General features: G+C 39.3%; 1 protein-coding gene across 4 annotated transcripts in view; it reads left to right on the top strand.

The window, feature by feature from the left end:
* LOC134352539 (intermembrane lipid transfer protein VPS13B-like) overlaps positions 1–16,329 on the top strand; it is a 1,085,891-nt gene that overhangs the window by 465,241 nt on the left and 604,321 nt on the right. The gene's annotated exons all lie outside the window — the stretch shown is intronic.

Genomic DNA, 16,329 nt, shown 5'->3' with positions numbered 1-16,329 from the left:
GACCACACCTGGAGTATTGTGTGCAGTTTTGGTCTCTAAATTTGAGGAAGGACATTCTTGCTATTGAGGGAGTGCAGTGGAGGTTCACGAGGTTAATTCCCGGGATGGCGGGACTGTCATATGTTGAAAGATTGGAGCGACCGGGCTTGTATACACTGGAATTTAGAAGGATGAGAGGGGATCTGTTTGAAACATATAAGATTATTAAGAGATTTGACACTCTAGAGGCAGGAAACATGTTCCCGATGTTGGGGGAGTCCAGAACCAGAGGCCATAGTTTAAGAATAAGGGGTACGCCATTTAGAACGGAATTGAGGGAGAACTTTTTCACCCAGAGAGCTGTGGATCTGTGGAATGCTCTGCCTCAGAAGGGAATGGAGGCCAATTCTCTGGATGCTTTCAAGAAAGAGTTAGAGCTCTTAAAGATAGTGGAGCCAAGGGATATAGGGAGAAGGCAGGAAAGGTGTACTGATTGTGGATGATCAGCCATGATCACAGGGAATGGCGGTGCTGGCTCGAAGGGCCAAATGGCCTACTCCTGCACCTATTGTCTATTGCCTATAAAAGTTTATTTCAGAAAAATAAAGTGAGGTGAGAAAAGTTATTGGACTGCCAGGAAATGCCACTGGAGTGATAGTAATGGGGAACAAAAAATGGCAGTTTTTTGAGTCAGTCTTCACCCTAGTGTGTAGTTTGCCTGAAATTTGAGAATGTCGTGGCAGAAGTGAGTGTAGTTGCTATTACTAAGAAGGAGGCACTTGGAAAGGTGAAAGGTCTCAAGGTAGATAAGTCACCTGGACCAGATAGACTACACTCCAATGTTCTGAAAGAGGTAACTGAAGGGATTGTGGAGGCATTAGTAATGATCTTTCAAGGATCACTATGTTCTGGAATGTTTCCAGAGGATTAGAAGATTGCAAATGTCACTCCATTCTTTAAAAAGGGAGGGAGGCAGAAGAAAGGAAATTATAGGCCAGTTAGCCTGATTTCAGTGATTGGGAATTCATCACCACAGGCAGCTTTGGAGGCCAAGTCACTGAGTATACTTAAAGTGGAAAGTAACAGGTTCTTGATTAGTTAGGGCGTCAAAGTTTATGGAGAGAATGCAGGAGAATGAGGTTGAGATGGTTTATAAATCAGCCATGATGGAATGGCAGATCAGACTCTAAAGGGCCTAGTTTTGATACTATGTCTTTTGGTCTTATGGATAAACCACTTGGGTCCATTCTATGATATGAAACTACTGCATGTTTAGGAACACATTGGCTCTTTAAGGATAGTCATAAGAATTGTTTTTGCTATTAAATTGCATTTTTTTAGGGAAATCCTTCTCTTTGGGTTTAAAGTATCTGATGAATATACAATTCCCTCTTGAGAGTCTCGAAGAACAAGAGCTGTTCTCATTGTAGCATTTAGGACTTAGAAAAGAACTGATAGCAAAGGCAATGAGAGATTTTTTTCTCTGACTGTAGAATGTGGGACATTATCATTATGGCATGAGATACAGTGCCTATAAAAAGTATTCAAACCCTCCTCATTTGGAAGTTTTCATGTTTTATAACATTTGGCTTTTTCTGACACTGATCAACTGAAAACAGACCTCTGCAAAGTGATCTAAGTTAATTACAAATATAAAACACAAAAATAATTGTTTGTGTAACTATTCACCTCCTTCAAGTCAGTATTTACTGGATGCACCTTTGCAGCAATTACAGCCTCGAGTCTGTGTGGATCAGTCTCTATCAGATTTGCAGATCTGGACACTGCAATTTTTCCCCATCCTTCTTTGCAAAACTGCTCAAGCTCTGGAAGATTGCATAGGGATCGTGAGTGAACAGCCCTTTTCAAGTCCAGCCAAAATTCTCAATTGGTTTGAGGTCTGGACTCTGACTTGGTCACTCCAGAACATTAACTTTGTTGTTTTTAAGCCATTCTTGTGTGGCTTTAGCTTTACGCTTGGGGTCATTGTCTTGCTCAAAAACAAATCTTTTCCCAGTTGCAGTTCTCTGCAGACTGCATCAGGTTTTCCTCCAGGATTTCCCTGCATTTTGCTGTATTCATCTTACTCTGTACCTTCATTAGCCTTCCAGGTATGCTGCAGTGAAGCATACACACAGTATGATGCAGCCACCACCATGCTTCATGGTGGAGATGGTGTGTTTTAGGTGATGTGGGGTGTTTGGATTACGCCAAACATAGCTATTACTCTCACGGCCAGAATGTTGGATTTTTGGTTCCATCAGACCATAGAACCTTTTGGCTGGCTTCTGAATCTCCAACGTGCCTTCTGGCAAACTCCAGCTGAGATTACACATGAGTTTTTTTTTCAGCAATGGCTTTCTCTTTGCTACTCTCCCATAAAGCTGCGACTGGTGAAGCACCTGGTTAACAGGTGTATGTGTAGCCTCTCCCATCTCAGCCACTGAAGCTTGTGACTTCTCCAGAGTTATTATAGGTCTCTTGGTGGCTTCCCTCACTATTCCCCTTCTTGTACAGTCACTTAGTTTTTGAGGGTAACCTGCTCTAGACAAATTTGCAGTTGTGCAATATTCTTTCCATTTTTTGATGACTGACTTAACTGTACTCCGAGGAATATTTAATGACTTAGAAATGTTCTTGTATCCATCTCCTGACGTGTGCTTTTAAATAACCTTTTTGCAAAGTTGCTTGGTGTGTTCTTTTGTCTTCATGGTATAGGTTTTGCCAGATACTGACTCACCAGCAGTTGGACCTTCCAGGTACAGGTGTATTTTTACTATAATCAATTGAAACACCTTGACTGCACACAGGTGGTCTCTATTTAACTAATTATGTGATTTCTAAAGCCAGTTGGCTGCACAAGTGATGATTTGGTGTGTCATATTAAAGGGGGGGGAGGCGGGGAATACTTATGCTATCGATTATTTTGTGTTTTGTATTTGTAATTAATTTAGATCACTTTGTAGAGATCTGTTTTAACTTTGACATGAAAGGGTCTTTTTCTGTTAATCAGTGTCAAAAAAGCTAAATCAAATCCACTGTGGTTCGATGTTGTAAAACAATAAAACATGATAACTTCCAAGGGGGTGAATACTTTTTATAGGCACTGTAGTAATGAGGAGAAGTTTCTTCACTCCAAGAAGTGTGAATTTTTGGAACTCTTTATGTCATAGGGCTGCAGAAATTCATATTTAATAGAAAAACTAGTAGGTTATTGGAATAGGTTGAAGTAAACAGGAGAGATCAGTGAGAAAGTTGAGGTGAATGATGGCGCAGGTTTGTGGGGCCACCTCTCGTTCCTATTTCTTAATTTACATAATTATAAGATTTCATAATAGTAATTGATCTCTTGTGATGTAAGTGTCAAATGCAGCATTCATATCCAGCAGGATTAGAAGGCAAACAATAACTGCATATTGGAGAAGACAGGGCTATTCAGTAAGAGGGGGAAATAAGGGAAGAGAGAAGAAATGAAGAAGTAGCTTAATTTTTAAAAATAGTTGTACATGCTCCCCGTTTTTGAAATTTCAGTTGCTTCTGTGTTGTCACTGGACTCTATTGTGCTAAGAATTACTTTATATGCAAACTGTTTTTAAAAATCTACTCCTTCAGAGTAATCTGTTTTTTCTAGTTTGAATTTCTTTTGACCTCCACTTACTAATTTTAACCACCACACACTTCATATTATTGGAATAAATTTTCTAGAGGGTTGTTGACGTATATATCCAAGTTTATTTTCCCTAATAGTGCTTCTGTGATACTTAGATGGCTCAAAGGTGGCACTAAACTGGACCAACAGAAAGAGACCTTGTCACAACATTAGTTCATGGACAGACTATTGAACTAGAAGAGATATTGCAAATTAATGCAATATCTGTAACTTTAAAACTGACTTTTCTTAAAAACATATGTTGCCAGTTAAATTTTAAAATAATATTTTGAAATAAAGTGTCATGATTCCCATTCTCATAGATAATTCATAAATTGTCATCAAAATTAACAGGCCAAAAATAAACAGCAAATCATGGAATATGGAGATGGTTCAATTGACAAGCAACTCTTGTTCAGATTTTCAGAATTTTAAGATTTTGAGTATATCATCTGCATCTATGACTAGAGTCAGAATTAAAATTTATTGAAAAGTTGGTGGCAAGTTGGATTTTCCCCCCAATTAGGCCTCATCTGACCACAGGACCTTCTTCCACATCTTTATAGTATCTTCTAAGTGATGCTCTGGAAAATCTTTATAGACAAGGATATGCTTTTTTTGAGCCAGGGCTTCTTCCTTGCCACTTTTCCATAAGTAGCCATTTTCTGCAAGGCTTTGAGAGATTGTGCAGCCATGAACTTCATCTCCATTTGCAGCTACTGAGTTATGCAGCTCACTTGGACTGACTGTTGACATCTCTTACAAGTGCTACTCTTCTCAGGCAACTAAGTTTAAAGGGCGACTTGACTTAGGCAGTATGACTGTGGTTTTATTTTTTTTCTACCTTTTCATGATGGACTGCACTGAGCGCCAAGGTATGTTCAGGGCCTTTGAGATGGTTTTATACCTTTTCCCCATCTGTGTCTGATTTGTCTTGAATTCTTTTTTGTCTTCATTTTGGTTTAATCTGTTGAAAATCTACTATACTGTTGGACCTTACAGAGAGAGGGGGTATTTATTTTTATGAATTCATTGAAAGCAGGTGATCCTCCAATTTTCTACATCAACAAATTGGGTCAGATGGTAAAGTAATATACAGTATTGCACCAGAGGAAAGTTAGCATAGTAATTACAAAGGGGATGAATACTTCTTCACCCTCACAATTTTGGGTTTAAATTTTTAGTAAATTGTTGACAGATTTTTGAATTTTTCTTTTGATTTGACACGATGTACAATATTTTATAGATTACCTCAAAACTCCTACTTCAATATGTTTTAAATTTTAGAAAATGAGAAAGTAAAGTGTGAAAATAGTTGGTGGGGCTGAATACTTATTTGAGGTGCTGTATATGATTAAAAAAAATTAAAACTTGATATTGTGAAGGAGCAGAAGATTAAACTCAGTGTTTAGCTCCAGCATGAGCACAGACATAATGATGAGAATTTTCTTTTTCCATAATGTCAGTTATCTGGTTTATTGGCTAGTTATAGGCAGCAATTAGTAAGTACTTTGGCAGAAGTCTGTATTTTTCTGTAATGAACTCAGAAGATACAAGGTTTTTCTATATGATGTCACTTACGTCAGTGAGGTGACGAGATTGTTCAATGAATGCGAATCACTTCTGTTGTTGTAATGATAACTAAGTTTCTTACTTTTACAATCTGAGCAACAGAAAATGTACAATTTTTTGACAAATACACGTCAACTGATACTGAAATTTGAAGTCATTCCAATAATGAATGAAGATTGTAAGACTCCTGTGAATACTGCAACTGACTGTAATGATGTGTAAGAGCTTTTCCATTATTGCCAATAATATTTACATCATGGGAATGAGTGTATTCTTTATGGGAATATTTAATTTTACTGGGTCAGAGTGCAATTGAAGAATATATTGGAGATACTTTTAGAGCTAATATGTGATCAACGTTAGAAGTAGAATCAGACTTTCAGTCTCCTGAGCTTGTTCTGCCATTCAATCAAATCTGGGCTTATCAGTTATTTTAACATTTGATTGCCTTTGTTCTGTAGCCCTTGACAGCCTTGTGAACAAAATCCTATGTCATCAATAAACAACTTAAAGAAGAAACTGATGGCATTCACCTTATCAAAGAAATACTATAATTATATGTGCCAGTTATTGTTCAGGTTCTGTGTATGTCCAGCATTTTCTGTTTTACTTCAGATTTCAGGTTTTGTGTTCTGATATCTTTGTCTGTCTCTGAAAACTTGCATTTATTTGGGAAGACATAACTTGCAGCTTTGAAAGCCATGCCTAGTAACTTTTATGGCACTTTTATGCTAAATATTAATAACATTCAGCAAAATGCAGAGGGGTATTTCCCCAATATAAATTTTAGGCTATTTGTAATACCCAACATTCTGCAGAGATAGAGCCTTTTGAAAGATGAAATGCAAACTCGGATTAATATCAAGTTTTAACAACATTGTTCTAAATTGGAATAGCGTGACGTTTACTTTTTCCATCTCCTTTTATTTCTGAAAAAGCAGTGGTTTATTTTTACAAGAGTGACTGTTGACTTGTTTGAAGTGCTAACAGGCTTGAGCTAGCAGTTCAAAGTTAAGTTATTTGTTTAATTAAGGAGCGTGTACTCTGCCAGCAAAATAAATCTGCACCTGAACAAGCTTTATATCATATCTTCAGAGAATTATATTATCTGCATGCCTCTGAATCTTAACTAAACAGATTCTAGTTCTTTTCCTTCAGAAATATCATCTGTTTGCTTTTGACTTGTGCCAAGTATGTCTGCACATGTTGGAAAAAGCAAATCTCACTCTAACTTTGTTGTGTGACTCATAATTAATCAAGTTAAATTTATGCCACTTTTACAGGGGACATGAGTGCAAATCTTTGAGTAGACAGAGAAAATGTTTCCTTCTCAAAACCCATGTGAAGCATTTTTATATCATGTTGCTATTTGTCTGAATAGCATCATCTGCCATCAGTGCAAAACAGCCGAAATGTGATATTCTGTTGCTTATTATTATTATTATAATTGTGGTTTATCATAGAATAGCAGTCGGCATAGTGTTTGTTGTGCATTTGGTGTATACGAAACTAAGTCTGCATTTCACAAAGTGTAATTAATTTATTCCTTGACAAATTTTTTTCCACAAATTGATACAAAAGGCACTTTGTACACTGATAGTTGCCTGTTTTATGTGGTATGTTTTATGAATGGCAAGTAGCTGGAAATATTCTCTACAGGGCATCTGGCACCTGGTAGACAGTTAAGCATCTCTCCATCTATATTAGTGAAGGGGTTTGGAATGAACAGCAGTTAAACTAAGTGGAAACATGAATTTATTGTTAAATCAGGTACAGAAAAGAAGATCCTAAGAACCTTAGACATAGAGGCGGCAGAATGCCACTTGGCCCTTCAATAAGACAACCATTCAGTAAGACCGTAGTTGACTTCCTACCCCACAGCTGCTTCCCTGCACAAGTCTTGTTCTCTTTTCTGTCATTAAAATATACTCAATGACCAAACCTCCATAATATGTTTGCATACAGAATTTGACAGATTCATTACCCATTTGGTAATGGCATTTCTTCTTTTCACTCCTCTGTTTTTGACAGTATGAATCCAAGTTCACTCCATCAAGGGAAGCATCAAACCTTTACACATCCTGTTCATTCTCTTAAGAATTTTGTTTGTGATCACCTCTCGTTCTTATTAATGAAAGAGAGCATTTCATTTCTCTTTCATTTCTCCTTATATGACAAATCTTCCATCAGGAATCAGTTTTATAAATATTGACGGCACTTCCTCGGACTCAAGATAAGGAAGCCAGATCTGTTAACAATATTGCAAGTGCAATTTTATCTAACTGAAGCAAGTCATTTCTACTCTTGAGTTCAAATTCTCTTCAATAAAGACCAACAAACAATTATCTTCCTGATTGCTTGCATGTCAATTTTTATTGATTTGTGTACAAGGACAATCCCCTGAACACCAACTGCTTTCAATTTGCAGTTATTTTAAAAAATCTCAATATGTGTATTTTTTCCAAAAAGCAAAACGAAGAAGTAGAAAGGCAACGATTCGATTATGAGAGAGGAATGGGGAAAAAAGTAGCTTCTTTTTGCAACACACATCAAAGTTGCTGGTGAACGCAGCAGGCCAAGCAGCATCTGTAGGAAGAGGTGCAGTCGATGTTTGAGGCCGAGACCCTTCGTCAGGACTAACTGAAGGAAGAGTGAGTAAGGGATTTGAAAGTTGGAGGGGGAGGGGGAGATCCAAAATGATAGGAGAAGACAGGAGGGGGAGGGATGGCACCAAGAGCTGGACAGGTGATAGGCAAAAGGGGATACGAGAGGATCATGGGACAGGAGGTCTGGGAAGAAAGATGGGGGGGGGGACCCAGAGGATGGGCAAGAGGTATATTCAGAGGGACAGAGGGAGAAAAAGGAGAGTGAGAGAAAGAATGTGTGCATAAAAATAAGTAACAGATGGGGTACGAGGGGGAGGTGGGGCCTTAGCGGAAGTTAGAGAAGTTGATGTTCATGCCATCAGGTTGGAGGCTACCCAGACGGAATATAAGGTGTTGTTCCTCCAAACTGAGTGTGGCTTCATCTTTACAGTAGAGGAGGCCGTGGATAGACATGTCAGAATGGGAATGGGATGTGGAATTAAAATGTGTGGCCACTGGGAGATCCTGCTTTCTCTGGCGGACAGAGCGTAGATGTTCAGCAAAGCGGTCTCCCAGTCTGCGTCGGGTCTCGCCAATATATAAAAGGCCACATCGGGAGCACCGGACGCAGTATATCACCCCAGTCAACTCAGAGGTGAAGTGTTGCCTCACCTGGAAGGACTGTTTGGGGCCCTGAATGGTGGTAAGGGAGGAAGTGTAAGGGCATGTGTAGCACTTGTTCCGCTTACACGGATAAGTGCCAGGAGGGAGATCAGTGGGGAGGGATGGGGGGGACGAATCGACAAGGGAGTTGTGTAGGGAGCGATCCCTGCGGAATGCAGAGAGAGGCGGGGAGGGAAAGATGTGCTTAGTGGTGGGATCCCGTTGGAGGTGGCGGAAGTTACGGAGAATAATATGTTGGACCCGGAGGCTGGTGGGGTTGTAGGTGAGGACCAGGGGAACCCTATTCCTAGTGGGGTGGCGGGAGGATGGAGTGAGAGCAGATGTACGTGAAATGGGGGAGATGCGTTTAAGAGCAGAGTTGATAGTGGAGGGAAGCCCCTTTCTTTAAAAAAGGAAGACATCTCAAGTTTTTAAATATATGTCTGAATTAAGATTAAAAGGAACCATGTTCCATACTTGTAACAGTTAATTTGTGGTAACGGGAGCTCAGCTGCTTGCAAATGATATATATTACCTGTTATTAAAATATATAAGATATAATGTGTATGACATATACACACACACACCCAGATATACATATACAGGCTTTTTACTTCATTACTTGGATAGAAATGAAGATGCCTTGATTTTCTGTTCAGTTTCCTTTTTATCTGTTATTGCAGTATGGGAAATTAATGTTGCTTGATGCATTTGAATGTATTTCGATTTGGCAAGATAATAATGATAGAATGGTAAATTCCTGATAGCAACTTTCCCATTTTTGAATCCGATCATCCATATCTCCGGCCTGATGTTGCTCCAGTATTTGGACATAAATAAGTAACCTTTCTATATTTTGGCAAAGTACGGTAAAATATTGAAGTAGCACACTTGTATTGATGAAACGAGTTTTATGACCTAAATATTTTCTTAATGCAGATTTTCTGAATAAAACATAAATTGTGATCGTTCAAAGCATTGTAAATTGCTCTGAACCATTGTAATGGTGCAATTCAGTAGTTTTTTTTGACACTGGATATAATAGAAAATAATGAATATTGGTAGGCCTTATTTTCTAAAGGGACATTACCTGGTATCCAGTGCTTCTCGTGACTTTCCCAGTGTTTCTGCTGAGAGGATATGTAACTGATATTCTCCTGGACCTCAGCAATGTCATACCTGAATTAGGCACTAGAGGATGCAAAAGAGTGATCAGTGATCTTCTAATTTTGGTAGATGCCCCATTTGTTCCTCCTACATTCCCATGAATTGGAATTCAATTGAATCAGAGAATAGAACATCCAAAGCATGAATGTTGGAATAGATACACCCTGGAAGGGTGTTATTCAGGCTGTTGTGTGTGGACTGCTCTATGCAAGAACCCTTTAGCTAGTCTCATTTCTCTGCACTCTCTCCAGAGAATTGCAATATTTTTCCTTTCAGAACATAATCGAGTTTCTTTCTGAATGCTGAAATTAAATCTACCTGTACATTTAATCCATTCGTTGTCTGGGGAAAATATTTCTTTGCGTCACTTTTAATTATTTTGCTTTATCCATGGTTTTCTCAACTTGTCACCACTTTCATACTCTAGATCTCTGTGCTCTTGTACACCTTACTGGATTGTGTCCTATAATTAGATTCTTTATCTTTTGTTATTCTTTTATATATCCTTTTTTTAAAAGTAAGGGAATCAAATCTATACACAGAACTCTTAAGTGGACTCACACCAACACCTGATATTCTGGTGAGATACCTTTGGTACTCTATCCTGATCCTCTTCAAAGCTGTTATGCCATTTGCCTTCCTGTCACTTACTTCATCTACATGCTGCCTTTCAGTGAGTTATACACAGGTATAATGAATTCCCTTTGAACATCAAAAATAACCAATTTCTCAGCATTTGAAAAATACTCAATTTATCTGTGTTGTGCAGGAAAGTAGTTAACTCTAGATTGTTCCACATTGTATTCATTTCTCGTGTTCTTGTCCACTCACCCACTTCTCTACATAACTTCAAAGCCAATTTACATCCTCAGCTCCTCTGTCACTTTTGCATTATAACTAAACTTCGAAAAATGATATTTGGTCTTCTCAACCAAATCAACGTAAATTGGGGGAAGCTGGAGCCTAAGCACTGGTCCTTGTTCTGCCCACTAGTATCAACATTGAGTTTAATCTGTTATCTATTTGCCCATTCCGTTAGCCTATCAATACATTCTTTAAGTTTACTAGTATCATTGCAGTTTATGCCACCAGCAACCTGGAAACCCAAATTATTAACGTTTATTTTAACAGACCACTGGGGAAATTTACTGCATACATTTCTTTGTCGAGAAAAAAAAAACACTTTTATTCCATTGTCTTCAATTTTCATAAGAAGCCTATTATGTGGCATCTGGAACACAGAACAGTACAACACAGGAACAGGCCCTTTGGTCCACACTGTTGTGCTGAACCAATTAAATTAATAATTGAATGGCCAACTAAACAAATCCCTTCTGCCTATAAATATCCATATCCTTCCATTTTCCTCACATTTATGTGCAATCACAATGTCTGTTAAAAGATCCCAAACGTATCTGCTTCAACCACCTCCCCAGGCAATGCATTCTAGGTACCCACCACCTTATCAAACTCAGTGAGTCATGGAATCATATAGCACAGAAATGTTAGCACTAAATTCATGCTGACCCTTCTCCCCGTTTACACTAATCCCATTTACCATGTAGTTTCCTATTTCATCATTCAGCAAATTGGGATAGATTCCATTTGCACCAAATGATTTATTTATTTGAAGCATAACTTGCCTAATACCTACATGTCATCAGTTTTTGGCTCATTCAAAATCTCAGTGGATGATTTCATCAGCATCTTCTTCCTCGATGAAGGCTAAAGTGAAAATACTTGCATAATGCTGATCATGTAGTATACTTGAATTAAACTGGAATTACTTTCTGTTGTTTTGTAAATTGTTCCTTGTGCAATTGGTTCCTCGATTTCCTTGATTACAGTCCCCCAGTCAGTTCAGATTGGCAACAACATGTTCAGCATCTCTATTAGCACAGGTGCACCACAAGGCTGTATACTTAGACCTTTGCTCTACTCGCTTTACACTTATGACTTTGTGGCTAAGTACAACTCCAGTGTCATATTCAAGTTTGCTGACAACACCACTGTCGTAGGCAGAATCAAAAGTGATGATTAATCAGCATGTAGGAGGGGGAATGAAAATCTGGCTGAGTGGTTCCACAACAACAACCTCTTTCTCTATGTCAGCAACACCAAGGAGCTGATTATTGGCCTCAGGAGGAGGAATCCAGAGGCCATGAGTCAGTCCTCTTTGGAGGATCAGAAGAAGCCCAAAACTGGTCACAATACTCCAGGTGCAGTCTGACTGATGCCTTATAAAGCCTCAGCATTACAGCCTCGCTTTCTATTCTAGTCCTCTCATAATGAATGCTAACATTTATTTGTCTTCCTTACTACTTACACAACCTGCAGTTTAACCCTCAGGGAATCCTACACAAGGAATCCTCAGCCCTTTGCACTTCTAATTTTTGAATTTTCTTCCTGTTTTGGAAAATAGTGTATACCTTTATTCCTTTGACCAAGGCAAGGCTAACAGGTTTTTGTAACCTTGGCTTTCAAGAGATATTGAAGTCCTGGTTAAGAAGAAGAAACAGGTGCATGGCAGGTATGGGTAGGAAGGTACTAGTTGAGTGTAAGAAGTGTAAGAGAAGACTTAAAAGTTGGAAATCAGGAGGGCTAAAAGGAGACATGAGGTTTCTCCAGCAGACAAGGTGAAGGAAAATCTCAAGGGCTTCTATAGATGTACAGTGGCATGCAAAAGTTTGGGCACCCCGGTCAAAATTTCTGTTACTGTGAATAGTTAAGTGAGTAGAAGATGAACTGATCTCCAAAAGTCATAAAGTTAAAGATGAAACATTCTTTTCAACATTTTAAGCAAGATTAGTGTATTATTTTTGTTTTGTACAATTTTAGAGTGAAAAAAAGGAAAGGAGCACCCTGCAAAAGTTTGGGCACCCCAAGAGATTTGAGCTCTCAGATAACTTTTACCAAGGTCCCACACCTTAATTAGCTTGTTAGGGCTATGACTTGTTCACAGTCAATGTTATGAAAGGCCAGGTGATGTAAGTTTCAAAGCTTTATAAATACCCTGACTCCTCAAACCTTGTCTCAACAATCAGCAGCAATGGGCTTCTCTAAGCAGCTGCCTAGCACTCTGAACATTAAAATAAATGATGCCCACAAATCAGCAGAAGGCTATAAGAAGATAGCAAAGCGTTTTCAGGTAGCCGTTTCCTCAGTTCATAATGTAATTGAGAAATGGCAGTTAACAGGAATGGTGAAGGTCAAGTTGACGTCTGGAAGGCCAAGAAAACTTTCCGAGAGAACTGCTCATAGGATTGCTAGAAAGGCAAATCAAAACCCCCATTTGACTGCAAAAGACCTTCAGGAAGATTTAGCAGATTCTGGAGTGGTGATGCACTGTTCTACTGTGCAGTGATATCTGCACAAAAATTACCTGCATGGAAGAGTCACCGGAAGAAAACTTTTCCTGCGTCCTCACCACAAAACTCAGCATCAGAAGTTTGCAAAGGAACAGCTAAACAAGTCTGATGCATTTTGGGAACAAGTCCTGTGGACTGATGAAGTTAAAATAGAACTTTTTGGTCACAGTGAGCAAAGATATGTTTGGAGAAAAAAGGGTGTAGAGTTTCATGAAAAGAACACCTCTCCAACTGTTAAGCACGGGGGGTGGATCGATCTCGCTTTGGGCTTGTGTTGCAGCCAGTGGCACGGAGAACATTTCACTGGTAGAAGGAAGAACGAATTCAATTAAATGCCAGCAAATTCTAGAAGCAAACATCACACCGTCTATAAAAAAGCTGAAGATGAAAAGAGGATGGGTTCTACAACAGGATCCTAAACACACCTCGAAATCCACAATGGACTACCTCAAGAGGTGCAAGCTGAAGGTTTTGCCATGGGCCTCACAGTCCCCCGACCTAAACATCATCGAGAATCTGTGGATAGACCTCAAAAGAGCAGTGCATGCAGGATGGCCCAAGAATCTCACAGAACTGGAAGCCTTTTGCAAGGAAGAATGGGCGAAAATCCCCCAAACAAGAGTTGAAAGACTTAGCTGGCTACAGAAAGCGTTTACAAGCTGTGATACTTGCCAAAGGGGGTGTTACTAAGTACTGACCGTGCAGGGTGCCCAAACTTTTGTTTCAGGCCCTTTTCCTTTTTTGTTATTTTGAAACCGTAAAAGATGGAAATAAAAAAGTAATCTTGCTTAAAATATTAAAGAAATGTGTCATCTTTAACTTCATGCCTTTTGGAAATCAGGTCATCTTTTACTCGCTTAGCTATTCACAGTAACAGAAATTTTGACCAGGGGTGCCCAAACTTTTTTTTTGTATTTACTCGAGAGATGGATACATGAGTCTACAGAAGTGAGGCAAAGCAGTAGTGAGCTTATGACCCTATACAGATTATAGAAGTGGAGGTGTTTGCTGTTGAGGCAAATTAGGTTGAATAAATTCCCAGGGCATGACAAGGTGTTCCAGGAGACCCTCTGGGAGGCTAGTGCAGAAATTGCAGGGGTTCTAGCAGAGATAGTTAAACCATCCTTAGCCACGGCGAAGTGCCAGAGTTTTGGAGGATAGCTAATGTTGTTCTGATGTTTAAGAAAGACTTCAAGAATAAGCCAGGAAATTATAGGTGGGTGAGCCTGACATCAGTGGTAAGCTGTTGGAAAGTATCCTTAAGGACCAGATATATAAGTATTTGGATAGATAGGGATTGATTGGGGATAGTCAATATAATTTTGTGTATGTTAAGTTGTGTCTAACATATCTTATAGAATTTTTCAAGAAGTTACTATGAAAGTTGATGAAAGCAGGGCAGTGAATGTTGCCTACATGGACTTCAGTGGGCCTTTTTGCCAAGGTTCTGCATGGGAGATTGGTCAAGAAGATCCAGTTGCTTGGCGTTCAAGATGAGGTATAAATTGAATAAGATATTGTCTTTGCGGGAGAGGCTAGAGAATGGTAGTAGATAGTTATTGCGCTGTTTGGAGGCCTGTGACTTGTGTGTCACAGAGAACATAGCTGGGTGCATTGTTGTTTTTCATCTATATCAATGATATGGATAATAATGTAGTAAAGTGGATCAGTAAATTTGCGGATGAGACCAAGATTGGGAATGCAATGGACAACGACGAAGACTATCAAATTGTGCAGCAGGATCTGAACCAGTTGCAAAGGGGGCTACAAAATGGCAGATGGAATTTAATGTGAGTTGTTGCACTTTAAGAAGATAAACCATGGTAGGACTTACATGGTGAGTGGTAGGGCCCTGAGGAGTGTGGTAGAATAGAGGGATCTGGGAATACAGATCCATAATTTGTTAAAAGTAGTGTCACAGGTAGATAGGATCATAAGGAAAACCTTTGGCACATTGGCCTTCATAAATCAAAGTTTTGGTAAGGAATGTTATTTTGAAGTTGCCTAAGATGTTGGTGAGGACAGATTTGGAATATTGTGTGCAGTTTTGGTCACCTACATACAGGAAAGATACCAATCAGATTGAGAGCATGCAGAGATGTTGTTGCCAGGACTGGAGGACCTGAGTTTCAGGAAAGGTTGAATAGGTTCGGGCTTTATTCCCTGAAGTATAGAAGAATGAGGGAAGATTTGATGGAAGGAAACAAATTATGAGGTGTATAAATGGTAAGTGCAAGCAGGCTTTTCTGTTGAGGTTAGGTGAGACTCAAACTAGAGATCATGGGTGAAGGGTGAAAAGTGAAATATTTAAGGGGAACATGAGGGGAATTTTTTTCAGTCAAAGGGTGGTGAGAGTGTGGAATGAGCTACCAGCGGAAGTGGTAGATTCAACATTTAAGAGCAATCTGGATAAGTACATGGATGGGAGGGGCGTGGAGCCCTATAGTCTAGATACAGATCAATGGGCCAAGGCAGATTAATACAGTATAGTTCCAAAGTCTTAGGCACATATATATAACTGTAGTGATTTACGTATTGTATTGTACTGTACTGCTGCTACAAAAAATAATGACGTGAATGATGATAAACCTGATTCTGATATGGGTCTCTGTTGTGGACTGAGAGAGTGAAGGGGGCAGGGAGAGGGGAATCATGGCTGCTGAAAAAGTGGAAAGGAGAGGGGAGGGAGCAGTAAGCACAACAGAGACATTTTGAAATGATCAATATACCAGGTGCTGGGAATCAAATGACCTTGCCTGGTGTCTTAGGGCTGTGTGTGTCTGCACGAGTGCCACCGGCATGCCTTCTCTGCTGTCTGTCCCACACCAATCACGGGGTGCTCTACCTTCACCATTCCAAACATCCTTAGCTCCCACTGCATTTGCACGTTGACTCCACATTGACAAATGTCTTAGGTACCCTAGCTATATATATGTGCTTAAGACTTTATCATAGTACTGTATTTTGGCTTGGACTAGATGGACTCAAGGGCCTGTTTCTGTGCTGTAGTGTTCTATGTTGATGACTCTAAAGTGATTAAATTTAATCTCATTTCACTTTGCCCTTGACTTCCATTTGGTGCTTATTTTTATTAAGAATCTGTGCTCTTTGTAACATCCTGCCAATCCAGTGGGCTGTCAACTACTTAGTAATTTGCAAGTCCACAAGTTCACCCCAGCAAGAGAAGGTCCATCTTTCACTTGAATGTATTCAATAATTTGCTACTCATACAACAGTAATTCATCTTGGAGTTATACTGAAAAACAATCAACTCCTGAAAGTGGACCTTGTCATATTTAAGATTGGCTCCTAAACTGGAAAATATTGTAAACTAGGGCACAGCATA

Source organism: Mobula hypostoma, chromosome 1 (assembly GCF_963921235.1).
Source record: "Mobula hypostoma chromosome 1, sMobHyp1.1, whole genome shotgun sequence".
Taxonomy (NCBI): domain Eukaryota; kingdom Metazoa; phylum Chordata; class Chondrichthyes; order Myliobatiformes; family Myliobatidae; genus Mobula; species Mobula hypostoma.
The sequence above is the reverse complement of the archived record's forward strand: the minus strand, read 5'-3'. Positions and strand labels throughout refer to the sequence as shown.